The sequence below is a fragment of the Choloepus didactylus genome, chromosome 3 (genome assembly GCF_015220235.1).
Source record: "Choloepus didactylus isolate mChoDid1 chromosome 3, mChoDid1.pri, whole genome shotgun sequence".
Classification (NCBI taxonomy): domain Eukaryota; kingdom Metazoa; phylum Chordata; class Mammalia; order Pilosa; family Megalonychidae; genus Choloepus; species Choloepus didactylus.
In genome coordinates this window covers 74,758,024-74,771,676 of record NC_051309.1, presented here as the reverse complement: position 1 = coordinate 74,771,676, position 13,653 = coordinate 74,758,024, and positions in this window count along the sequence as shown.

Genomic DNA, 13,653 nt, shown 5'->3' with positions numbered 1-13,653 from the left:
GTAGGGACAGACAGAGTTTTTGTTGGGGTTGTAGAGAGAAGCTGTGTTGGTGGCTGGTGCCTTTGTAGTATGAGCAGCTTTTAGGGTGCTTCCAGCCAGGGTTGTAGTAGTGACTGAAGCTAGTATGGCTGTATTAACAGTAGATGCAGGGGTACTAGTGAGTGTAGTCTTGGTTGATGTAGATTGAGTAACTGATTCTGTGGTGTAGGAGTTATAGTTTTTATCACTATTGTTGAGAAATTAGATGCAGAAGTTGTAGCGATCATGGACACTAAGCTGGTAGATTCAGCAATGTGGGTGGTGGTAGCAAGGGAGTTAGTGGTTTGTGCCACAAATTTGGTCATTGGAGTAGAATTTCTAGTTAGTAGGGCTGGTGGCAGAGAAACTAGCAATTACAGTTGCTGTGAGAGATACAGTGGCAGATGTACTGGTGTCAGCTATGGAATTGATAGTGGTAAGTTCAGTTATGGCTGCTTCACGTTTGGTAGACATGGTCAATTTTGTAGTATGGTCACAGGTTTTATAGTTGCAGTGGATTTGGTTGTGAAGTTAGGCTTGGAATTGGTGGATTTGATAGAAATTGTAGTGAGCTTGATGGTGACACTGGGTTTGCTGGTGGAGGCCACAGGCTTCTTAATGGTGCTAGATTTACTGGTTGTGAAGGCGGTAGGCTTAGAATTGGTGGAGGATTTGGTAGTGTAGGTCACAAACTTGGTTGCAGTAGTAGATGTAGTGATAGTCATAGCAGATTATTAGTGGTGGCGGATTTGATGGCAGGAGCCCCTGCCTTGGCAGCAGTGGAGGATTTGGGAATATTAACCACAAATTTGGTAGAAGCAGTGGATTTTGTAGGTGTAAGTGTAAGATGGGAAATTAGGGAAGATTTGGTGACAGAGACCACTGTTTTTGGTGTGCTTTCTAGTAGTTGATGCAGGCTGAATAGTCATGAAAAATTAAGTGGTCAGTAAGAATTTGTTGGCAATTTCCTAGGTTGTAGGGGAGGAAGTATCCCAGGCAATAATGCAGAGAGGTAGGTTTAGGTTCCAGTTCTGGCTTTTGATGAGGTATGTATGGGAAAAGTTGGTGATGTTTAGCAGGTTGCCTTGATGATGTTTGGGTGAACCAGGGTGCTGGATAGGGTTATGTGGACTAGGACTATATAATGTGGACAAGGGTGTAGGTTTTGTATAGTATGATGCCAGAAGGAGGGCACCTTAGGTTGAGGTTTTTGGTTGGCCAGGATGGTGACACAGATGGCCTGGTTGGTGAGGTCTCTGACGACAAGCTGGGTGTTTTGCCATTTTCTTTCTCCATTGTGTAGTTGATTTTGCTTTAGGCTTTCTTTGGCTAGATTGCTTTCTTATTAGTTTATTCAAGTGATGTTCTGAGGACCCAGTCTGATCATGTTTGGGAATATTTGGGCCAGTACTTTCTTAACTTATTTGTTGTTTTATGGTTTGATTTTATGAGGTTTCTCTTGGCCAGATGTTTTCTGTGGACTTGAAGCTTGTGGCTTAGTTTGATGTTGACCTCTTATTGGACCATTTGAAACTGGAGGTAATTTGGAAACTTTTAGGTTTTGTTGAAATTTGGTGCCAGAGAAAGGGTTAGGACTGTTTAGTAGTTTTGCCTGGGTGATATTTGATAATTCTAGGTTTTCTTATATGCCAGTGCATTCCTTTGATTTGGGGGTTGGTGGCAATTTTGTTGCACATATTTTTGAAGAGGACTTGGTTGGTTAGATAGATGATGTTTATGCACAGGTCTCTTTACAAGGTTGTTTTTTTTTTTTCAATTTTTTTGATTCTGTTTGCAATTGGTTTTGAGTTTCCAGGTTCTTCTGTATCATTTAAATGATGTTTTATTCAGTAAATTTGTTTTCATACTGGAGTTTTACTCACCATTATGGAATACTATCACACACCCATCAGATTAGCAAAAATGTAAATATCTGTTGATACCAAGTGTTGGCATACTATTATTTTGTTGGTGGGAGTACAAATTGATATAGTCATTTTGGAAAACTATTGGCATCATTTTATTGACTCAGCAATTCTGCTCCTACAACTTATTATCTAGAGAAACTTTTTTACATAGATTTACTATGAGGCATGTTCAAGGATGTTAATTATAGCCAAGAATTTTACAATTTAAAAAATTACATCAAAGATAGAATGCATAAATATATTGAGGTATTTTCATTCAAAGTCTGTCATGCTGTAGTGAAAATGAATACAGCTACAGGCATTAATATGACTGAACCTCATAAACATAATATTAATGGAAAGAACTAGTCATTAAAAAATGCATAAACCACTATAGGATGACTTCATTTATATGAAATTAAAAAACAGCAAAATAAAACAATTTATTGTTTAGGGATGCATCCACATTTAGAAAGCAATGAAAGCAAAGCAAAGGAATAATTACCACAAAAATCAAAACAGTGGTTATATCTAGCTGGTGAAGGAGGGGAATGTGATCATAAAGCGAACTTCCAAGGGCTGGTAATGCACTAATTCTTAAATCTCTGTGGTAGGTAGATTTGGTGCACCTTTCATTGTTATTCATTTTATGTGCTTTATACACTCTGCTATGTCTATATTTCACAATAAAAATACAACTCCAGAAAATGAAAAAATTTGATCACTTCTCAATATCTTTAATGCTACCATTTTAGTCCAAGTCCTCAATACTTCTTTCCTTGATTATGGCAATATAGCCCAAGTGGACATTTTAAAATGGAAGTCAGATCACATCCCTGCTCTAATGGTTTCTAATCTCGTTCAAAATCCGTGGTCCTGTCAACAAGTCATACTGCCACCTATACCCCTACAGCATACTACCTGATTCAATGTATCACTGATTAAAAGAATACCAACATGAACAGTTTTCATTGTGATACCCTTTAACATATTTTGTATATTTTTTCTCTGGGTGTGTTTTGTTTAATATTCTGTGACTGTCACCATTTTCTCTAAAGCAATTGTCTTTCCTCCTTTCTTTTGATTGTCAAAAGTATATAGGGTTCCTTTTCTGTGTAACACATTCTATTCCCCTCCCCCCACTTCTCTATTACTCCTTGCTTCAAAATTTTTCTCAACCCCACCTTCTGCTTAACCCCCAACACCCTTTTAGGATTCTGTGGAATAGTAGATAATGTTTCTTTGTCTGTATGCTTTAACATAAATATTATCCTTAGATTTCAAGCCTAAGACCTAGATGTCACTAAATACCAACCTCTATGAAATGCAGATTAGATGAATGTAAAAAGTGGCATGTTAAGGCCTTCTTCAATACTTTTTCATACCACTAGAAGAACACACACAGACAACACAAACAATAAAAATGTTTTTAAAGTTTTTATTCTGGTAACATATATACTCTCTAAAATTTCCCCTTTTAATCACATTCCAATAGATAATTCAGGGGTGTTAATTACATTCACAATGTTGTGCTACCATCACCACTATACCTTACCAAAACTCTTCCATCACCCCAAACAGAAACTCTGTACTAATTAAGAATTAACTTCCCATTCTCAACCACCACCCCAAACCCTGGTAACCTGTTTTTCAGTTTCTGACACTATGAATTTGCTTATTGTAATTATTTGATATTAGTGAGATCAAATAATATCTGTCCTTTTTTGACTGTCTTATTTCACGCAACATGGTGTTGTGTCTACAGAGTTCATTCATGTTGTCAAACGTATGAGAACTTCATTCCTTTTCATGGCTGAGTAATTTTACATTTTATGTATATACCACATTTTATTTATCCATTCATCTGTTGATGGACTCTTGGGTTGCTTCCATTTTTCAGCAATTTTGAATAATATCTCTATGAACATCAGTGTGAAAATATCTTTTCGAGTCCCGGCTTTCAAATATTTTGGGTATATACCTAGAAGTGGGTTTGCCAGGTCACATGGTAATTCTATACTTAACTTTCAGAGGAACTGCCAAACTGTATTCCACAGTGGCTGTACCATTTTACATTGCTACCAGCAACGAATGAGTATTTCTATTTCTCCACATCCTCTCTAATGCTTGTAATTTTCTGGTTTTTTAATAGTAGCCATTCTAGTGGGAGTGAACTGGTATCTCGTTTTGGTTTTGATTTGCATTTCCCTAATAGCTAGTGATATTAAGCATCTTTTCATTTGCTTTCCAGCCATTTGTATATCCTCTTTGGAGAAATGTCTGTTCAAGTCTTTTGCCCTTTTAAAATCATGTTTATTGTCTTTTTCTTTTGAGTTGTAGGATTCTTTATGTATTCTGGATATTAAGCCCTGATCATATATGTGGTTTCTAAATATTTTATCCCATTCTTCAGGCTGTCTTTCTACTTTCATGATGAAGTCCTTTGATACACAAAAGTTTTTAATTTTGAAGAATTCCCATTTATTTATTTTTTCTTGTTTTGCTTATGCTCTTCAAATAAAGTCTAAAGAAACATTGCATAACACAAGGTTCTGAAGATGTGTCCCTATGTTGTAGTTTTTTCTAAGAATTTTATAGTCTGGTTCTTATATCTAGGTCTCTGATCCATTTTGAGTTGACGTGTGAGGTAGGGGTCCTCCTTCATTTTTTTGCATATAGATGTCCAGTTTTCCCTGTACCATTTTTTTTTAACTTCAGTTTTATTGAAATACATTCACACACCATGCAATCATCCATGGTATACAATCAACTGTCCACAGTATGATCACATATTTACGCGTTCATCACCACAATCTATCTCCAAATATTTTCCTTACATCAGAAAGAATCAGAACAAGAATAAAAAATAAAAGTGAAAATAAGAACACCCAAACCATCTCCCCATCCCACCCCATTTGTCCTTTAGTTTTTATCCCCATTTTTCTACTCATCCATACACTAGATAAAGGGGGTGTGATCCACAAGGTCTTCACAATCACACTGTCACCTCTTGTAATCTACATTATTATATAATTGTCTTCAGGAGTCCAGACTGCTGGGTTGGAGTTTGGTAGTTTCAGGTATTTACTTCTAGCTATTCCAATACATTAAAACCTAAGAGGTGTTATCTATATAGTGCATAAGAATGTCCACCAGAGTGACCTCTCGACTCCATTTGAAATCTCTCAGCCACTGAAACTATTTTGTCTCATTTTGCATCCCCTTTTTGGTCAAGAAGATACTCTCAGTCCCACGATGCTGGGTCCAGATTCATCCCCGGGAGTCATATTCTGCATTGCCAGGGAGATTTACACCCCTGGGAGTCGGGTCCCACGTAGAGGGGAGGGCAGCGAGTTCACCTGTCGAGGTGGCTCAGTTAGAGAAAGAGAGAGGGCCACATCTGAGCAACAAAGAGTGGTACCATTTTTTGAAGAGACAGTGCTCTCCTAATTGAATGGACTTGGCATCCTTGTCAAAAATCTATTTGTCGTAAATGTGAAGGTTGATTCATGAGCTCTCAATTCAATTCCATAAGTCTATAAAACTGTCCTTGTGTCAGTACCACACTGTTTTGATTACTGTGGCTTTGTAATTAGTTTCAAGATCAGGGAATGTGATTCCTCCAACTTCTGTCTTCTTTTTCAAGAATGCTTTGCCTATTTGGGGTCCTTGCCCTTTCCATATACATTTGATGATCGGTTTTTCAATTCCTGCAAAGAATGTTGGAATTTTGATTGGGATTGCATTGAATCTGTAAATTGCTTAAGGAAGAATTGACATCTTAACAATATTTAGTCTTCCAACCTATGAACATGGAATGTATTTCCATTTATATAGATCTTCTTTGATAATTTTAGCAATGTTTTTAAATTTTCTGTGTGTAAGTCCTTTATATGGTTGGTTAAATTTGTTCTTAGATATTTGATTCTTTTAGTTGCTATTGTAAATGGAATTTTCTTTTTAATTTCCTCTTCAGATTGTTCTTTGCTAGTGTGTGAAAACACTACTGATTTTTTTGTGTTGATCTTGTACCCTGCCAATTCACTAAATTAAATTATTTACTCTAGTAAGTTTGTTGTGTAATTTCAGGATTTTCTATATATAGGATCATTTCATCTACAAATAGGGAAAGTTTCACTCCTTTTCCAATTTGGGTGCTTCTGTTTTCATTTTTCTTGACTTATAGCTCTGGCTAGAATTTCCAGTACACTTTTGAATAATCCTGGTTGCAGTAGGCATATTTGTCTTATTCCTGATCTTAGAAAGCATTCAGTCTCTCACCATTGAGAATGATGTTTGCAGTGCATTTTTCATATATGCCCTTTGCCATGTTGAGGAATTTTCCTTTTATTCCTAATTTCATAAGTGTTTTTATCAAGAAGGGATATTAGATTTTGTTAAATATGTTTTCTGTGTCAATTGTGAAGATCATGTATTTTTCCCTTTGTTCTGTTAATGTGGTATATTACATTAATTGATGTTCTTATGTTGAGCCACCCTTGCATACCTGAGATAAATCCTGCTTGATCACGGTTCATTCTTTTAATGTGCTATTGGATTTGGTTTGCTATTATCTTGTTGCAGATTTTTGCATCCATATACATAAGGGATGTTTTTCCGTGATTTTCTTTTCTGTGGTATCTTTATCTGGCTTTGCCATTAGTGTGATATTGGCCTCGTAAAATGAGTTAGAGTGTGCTCCCTCAGCTTCATTTAAAAAAAAATTAGAGAGAGATTGTTGTTAATTCTTCTTTGATATTTGGTAAGCCATAAGTTCTGGGTTTTATTTGTGTTAGCAGGTTTTTTTTTTTATATTACTGATTCAATCTCTTACTTGTTATTAGTCTGTTGAGATCTATTTTTTCTTAAGTTGGTATAGACAGCTTTTATGTTTTAGGAATTTGTCCATTTCATCTAGGTTATCTGATTTGTTGGCATAGAATTGTTCATAGAATCCTTTTGTAATCCTTTTTATTTCCATCGGAGCAGTAGGAATGTTCCTCTTTTCATTTCTGATTTTAGTTATTTGCCTACTCTCTCTTTTTTCTTTGTCAGTTTAGTTAAAGTGTTGTTGATTTTATTCATCTTCTCAAAGAATCAACTTTCAGTTTTGTTGATTTTCTCCACTGTTTTTTTAAATCTCTGCTCTAATCTTTTCATTTGCTTCTTTCTCTTTGCTTTGGGTTTAGTTTGCTTTTTTTCTTAGCTCCCCCAGTCATGAGGTTCTCTGAAATGGTATATTTATTATTATTATTATTAATGTAAGCAATTAGAGCTATACATTTCCCTCTAGCATTACCTTTACTACAACCCTTAAGTTTTGGTATTTTGTGTTTTAATTTCCATTCACCTCAAGGTATTTCCTAATTTCTCTTGAGGTTTCTTCTTGACTGATTGGTTGGTTGAGCACATTGTTTAATTTCCATGAATTTATGAATTTTCCGGTTCTTCATCTGTTATTGTTTCTAGCCTCATTCCATTGTGGTTGGAGAAGATACATTGTATGATTTCAATATTGTTAAGTTATTGAGATCTGTTTTGTGACCTAACATGTAGTCTATCTTGAAGAATGATACAGTTGCACTAGAGAAGAATGTGTATTCCACTATGGTTGTGTGAAATTTTCTATATATATATCTGTTAGGTCTAGCTGGTTAGAGTATTATTCAAGCCTTCTATTTCCTTATTGATCTTCTGTCTAGATGTTCTATCCATTATTGAAAGTAATGTATTGAAGTCTCCTACTATTAATGTAGAACTGTATATTTCTTCTAATCCATCAATATTTGTTTTATATATTTGGACCTCTGCCATTAGGTCCACATAGGTTTATAATTTATTATATCTTCTTGTTGAATTGGCCCCTGTATCAGTATACTATGACCTTCTTTGTCCCTTATAAGTTTTTGACTTAAGGTCCATTTTATCTGATATTAGTATAGCTACCTCAGCTTTCTTTTGGTTACTATTTGCAAGGTATATATTTTTGTTCTTTCACTTTCAACCTATGTGTGTCTTTGAATTTAAGGTATGTCTCTTGTAAACAGAATATAGTTGGGTCATGCTTTATTTTTTTAATCCATGCTACCAATCTCTGCCTTGTTACTGGGGAGTTTAATCCATTTATATTTAATATAATCACTCCATTTCAACTTTTATGCTATTATGATCATGAATTTTGGTTCTACATATATGTTAAGTGGTACGAGAGATTATTAATATTTTAAATGCCATTATTTATTTAGATTTCCTCATATTATTTTCCTTTTTCAGTTCTTTTCATTTATTCCTGCATTCCATGCATTCATCTGATATTATAGTCTATTTGCTTGAATATCTCCCTTTATTAATTCTTTTATTTGGGTTGACTGGTGACAAATTCCCTCAGTTTTGTTTTTGTCAGAAAATATCTATTTTGCTTCATTTGTGGAAGATATTTTTTACTAGTTATAGAATTCTAGGTTTCCAATTATTGTTTGTCAACATTTAAAAATGTCATTCCATAATTTCTGGCACAATGCTTGGTGGACCTCTTGAGATTTTAGAAGGGGGGCACATGACCACATCTAACTGCAAAGAAGTCTGAGAAATGTAGTCTACCTGTGTCAAGAAAGAGGGAAATGCATTTTACTCTGCCACCTTAGTGTTTCTGCTTTATTCTGAATTCCTTTGATAATTAAACTCCTCTCTTCACATCGGGAGTTCTTCAAGATATTTGGCATTCCTTCAAAATGAATGTTCAGAATAAATCTTTCTATAAGAGTCTTTTTGTTTAACATTAATGGGGGATTTTCTGGGTATTGTGGATAACCACTATCTAAAGATATGACTCCTCAACTGCAACATGGTGGGGGGGATCCTTTGGCACATGGGAGATATTTTGAAGCTCCATCCATCTTGATGTTACTATATCCATATTGTTTTCAATTGGCAGTGATGGATGACATCACAGTAGAACATAACCCACGTGGAGGGGCATCCTCAGAAGACTGCCATTATGAAGCAAACAATACAAAACAATACTATTACAAAATGAAAATGAGGAGCATCACACAAGAATCCAGGTGAGATAATTTTTCATGCTTGTAACTAGACTTAGAAATGTCCTGTGTACTCATCTGGCAAGCAGTGATGGGATAAGAGGAAAGAGTATACATGGTGTCTCCTTTATATTTTACTTTATTTCCTGGGTCAAAGTGTGATTTTATTTTCAACTATGAAATAGTTGAGCCTTTCCTTTACATATTTATAGAGATGAGTGATCTACAGCTTTTGCTTTTGGACTGCTTATAATACCTAGGAGGGAGACTAGATAAGTTGGGGTTATTGTAGTAAATGGCAGGAATATGTAGCCTGTTGATATAGCATAGATCTCTAATCTTCCTCAGCAGTGTTTACTGACTTAGAAGCAGGGGCAGAGAAAGTAGAGCTTGGGAATTGCTCATAACATGAAAATCCTGATGGGAATGTTAGAAATTATAGGTATTGTTTAAAGCATATGGGTGTCATAGTTGGATTTATTTGGTTCTGCCACTAATGAGATCCTTGTTCTTAGCCAAGTTATTTTAGCCCTCTGAATCTTTTAGAAAAGAAGAATATTAATGCAAGCATTGTAGAGCTTTTAACATATCTACACCTGTATCTATATTATCTATCTACATTTATCATACATCTAATCTATTATCTGTATATTTATTTTCAGTGTCTATATTTTGCATAGTCAGTGTCAAACATTAATAGGTGTACAATTGGTAGCTATTGCTATCAAATATTGTAGTCAACTTATTCATTTATCATTAACTCAAAAACATTTATTGATTACTGTTCTGGTTTGCTAATGCTGCCCTTTTGCAAAATACCAGAAATGGATTGGCTATTATAAAGCGGGTTTATTTGGTTACAAAGTTACAGTCTTAAGGCCATAATGTGTCCAAGGTAAGGCATCAACAAAGGGTACTGTGCCAGTTTGAATGTATTATGTCTCCCAAAATGGCATTATCTTTGATGCAATCTTGTATGGATAGATGTATTAGTGTTGATTAGATTGCAATTCATTGATTGTTTATTTCTTCAGAGATGTGACCCACCCAAATGTAAGTGATAACTCTGTATAATTTCCATGAAGGTGTGGCCCTGCCCATTCAGCATGGGCTTTGATTAATTCACTAGAGCACTATATAAGTTCAGACAGAAGGAGTGAGCTTCCTATAGCCAAGAGGGACACTTTAAAGAATGCACAGGAGCTGAGAGAGGAGCTGCAGATGAGAGATAGTTTGAAGATGGCTTTTTAAAGCAGACTTTTTTTTTTCCAGAGAAGCTAAGAGAGGAAAAGAATGAAGAGCAACTTTTTGGAGAATGCCATTTTGAAAAGCAACCTGGGAGCAAGCAGATGCCAGCCATGTGCTTTCCCAGCTAACAGAGTTTTTCTGGATGCCATTGGCCATCCTCCAGTGAAGGTTCCCGATTGTTGATGCATTACCTTGGACACTTTATGGCCTTAAGACTGTAACTGAATAACCAAATAAACCTCCTTTTATAAAAGCCAATCCATTTCTGGTATTTTGCAAGAAGGCAGCATTAGCCAAACTGGAACAGATACCTTCACTGGAGAAAGGCCATTGGCATCCGGAAAACCTCTGTTAGCTGGGAAGGCATGTGACTGGTGTCTCCTTTCTCCCAGGTTGCATTTCAAAATGGCATTCTCCAAAGTGTTGCTCTTAGGACATTTTGTCCTCTCTTAGCTGCAGCTATTCTTCAAAATGTCACTCTCAGTTGCTCTCCAAAATGTCACTCTTAACTGCTCTGCATCCGGGCCTGTGTGGCTCTTTTTAAAGTACTCCAGTGATCCAATAAAGACCCACCCTGAATGGGTGGGCAACACCTCCATAGCAATAATCCAACTCTCACCCACAGTTGATTGAGTCACATCTCCATGGAAACACTGAACCAATAGGTTCCAACCAAATCAACACTAATCATCTGCCTCCACAAGATTGCATCAAAGATAATGGTGCAATACATTTAAACTGGCACAATTACCATCTATAATAATATAATCTTTTTTAAGCATTAGGATCTTGGCAGGAAATGGAATCAGGTAAACTCCAATTGACAGTCATGGATTGAGAAATCAGAAGGCCTTGAAGAACCTAGTGTGAATGAAGAGGATACTTACTAGAGAGAGGGGAAGGGCAATTTAGAAAGACAGGAATCTTGGTTAGAGAAGAGGGTTTTAGAATCCCAGATTTGAGATGAAGGAATTTTATGGGATGATTCTATCCAAGAGGATAGTTTTCTGATGATTGGCTTTAGTAATTTTTTTTTTTTGGGGGGGGGTGGTGTTCAGTGAAGGAACTGTGAAACTAGGAATCAAGAGGGGACAAAACATGTGGGCTCCCCCAAGTGCCTCTTTTTTGCTCAGATGTGGCCTCTCTCTAACTAAGCCACCTCAGCTTGTGAGCTCACTGCCCTCTCCACTACATGGGACCTGACTCCCAGGGGTATAAATCTCCCTGGCAAGGCAGGATATGACTCCCGGGGATAAATCTGGATGCAGCATCATGGGATTAAGAACATCTTCTTGACCAAAAGGGGGATGTGAAATGAAACAAAATAAAGTTTCAGTGGCTGAGAAATTTCAAATGGAGTCGAGAGTTCACGCTGGTGGGCATTCTTACACACTATACAGATAACACTTTTTAGGTTTTAATGTATTGGAATAGCTAGAAGTAAATACCTGAAACTATCAAACTGTAACCTAATAGCCTTGACTCTTGAAGATTGTTCTATAACAATGTAGCTTACAAGGGGTGACAGTGTGATTGTGAAAACCTTGTGGATCACACTCCTTTTATACAGTGTATGGATGGATAAGTAGAAAAACTGGGGACAAAAACTAAATGAAAAATAGGGTAGGATGGGGGGGACAATTTGGGTGTTATTTTTTACTTCTTTTTTTATTCTTATTCTGATTCTTTCTGGTGTAAGGAAAATGTTAAAAAATAGATTGGGGTAATGAATGCATAACTATATGATGGTACTGTGAACAGTTGATTGTATACCATGGATGACTGTATGGTATGTGAATATATCTCAATAAAACTGAATTTGATTAAAAAAAACATGTAGGCTAACATTGTGGATGTGACTGGAGTAGGCTGGGGAGGAAGACTGAGGGGAAGGTTCTAAAATGTGCAGAAGAAGAAGGGAGGAAATAGAGATGATAAATGACTCTTAAAAGAGGAGGAAGTATTAAATGAAGAAGTACAGAAAAGATCTACTTGTGACTGAGGGCAGCAAGCAAAATTTCCTGGAGACATATAATTTAGAGTAAGTGGCATAAAGAGTGGTTTTTATAGAAAAGATTGTGTGTGCCATTATCAGAAAGAGCTAGGTTTAGTTAATGATTCATGGGAAAACCCCCAAATAGAGGAAGACTTGTATGTAATGTAACAGGAACTCCACTGACATGGTGGAGGTGGCTGGTATAATAGTGGACAGAGAGTGGTCTGGAGAAAAATGGGAGTGGTGAGGCTCACTCTGAAGGGAGGGCTCTGTTCTTGAGTGGAAATTCTGGCCAACAGAGATTAGGAATCAGAATACTGGGTGGGAATTTACTAGTAGGGACAGAGAATGCTGAGTAGAGAAATGTAATTAAAGGAGTGATTTGCAAATCCAGTGAGCCTTAAAGTTTAGTTGCAGTGCTAGTGGGCCCGTGTGGGAGACGTGGACTAATTCATTTTTTTGTTGAAGATGTCCCTTAATTTGAAGAAGTTAAAGACAAGCTGCCAGATCTGGAAGGGTTAATGAATCACTTGAGGGTGAGGATGGTGTTTTGTTTGACTTTATATGCTCAATTTACAAAAAGTCTGACATACCGTAAGCATTTAATATATATTTATTGAATTAAGGGCTAAACTAGGCTTTGAAAAATTCAATTTAGATGTTGGAGAGGGACTTGGAGGGGCAGCAGAGAGATGTTGGTGCAATTACAGTGTGAGCCTAACACTGTAAGATTAGGTAATATTTGATGATGGAGCTCTCTTTTAGTGGTAAAGTTTTGGGCAACGTTATGTGCTAAGAAGGAGAAGGGGAAAAATGCTATGTCAAATGGTTAAAATGGCTGTAAGTTAGAAAGTTATAGATGTGGTTATATATGTGTGTAAGGTGAATGCAAAAAAAAAAAAAAAATCCAATTCTAAGTATAATACCTGGAAACAAACAGTATCTGAGGGAAAAGGTCATGGTTCTGTATTGCCTCCAGATTCCAGGTTCTTCGTTGCCTTAAAATTGCCCCCAGATTCTCAATTTCAGGTATTAAACTCTCCATCCATCCTATTTTGTTTTTTAGCACCCTTCGCTAATTTTCTTCTAATGGACCTGCTGTCTATTGACTCTCCTACCTATTCCTTATTTCCTGTCCTTCTCCTGTACTAGTCAATGGTAGTTAAGTGCTTCAAGCATAGAATTACCTGATTTTAAAGGGAAGTACAGAAACTGTTGGATATTGACTTTAGTGCCTTTCTAAGTCTTTGAGACTTGGTAATGCTGATTAATTATAGGTGATAGAGATGGTCATAGAGGGAAAACGATTTGTCAAGATACAGATTTGGTGTATTGAAATTGGTGAATTTAACTGTATCATATTCATGGTATTTGGGAAGTTCTGCTACTTGTTTTGAAAACTATGCATTAGACATCACAAAAAATATTTTTCCCAGCTGGATAT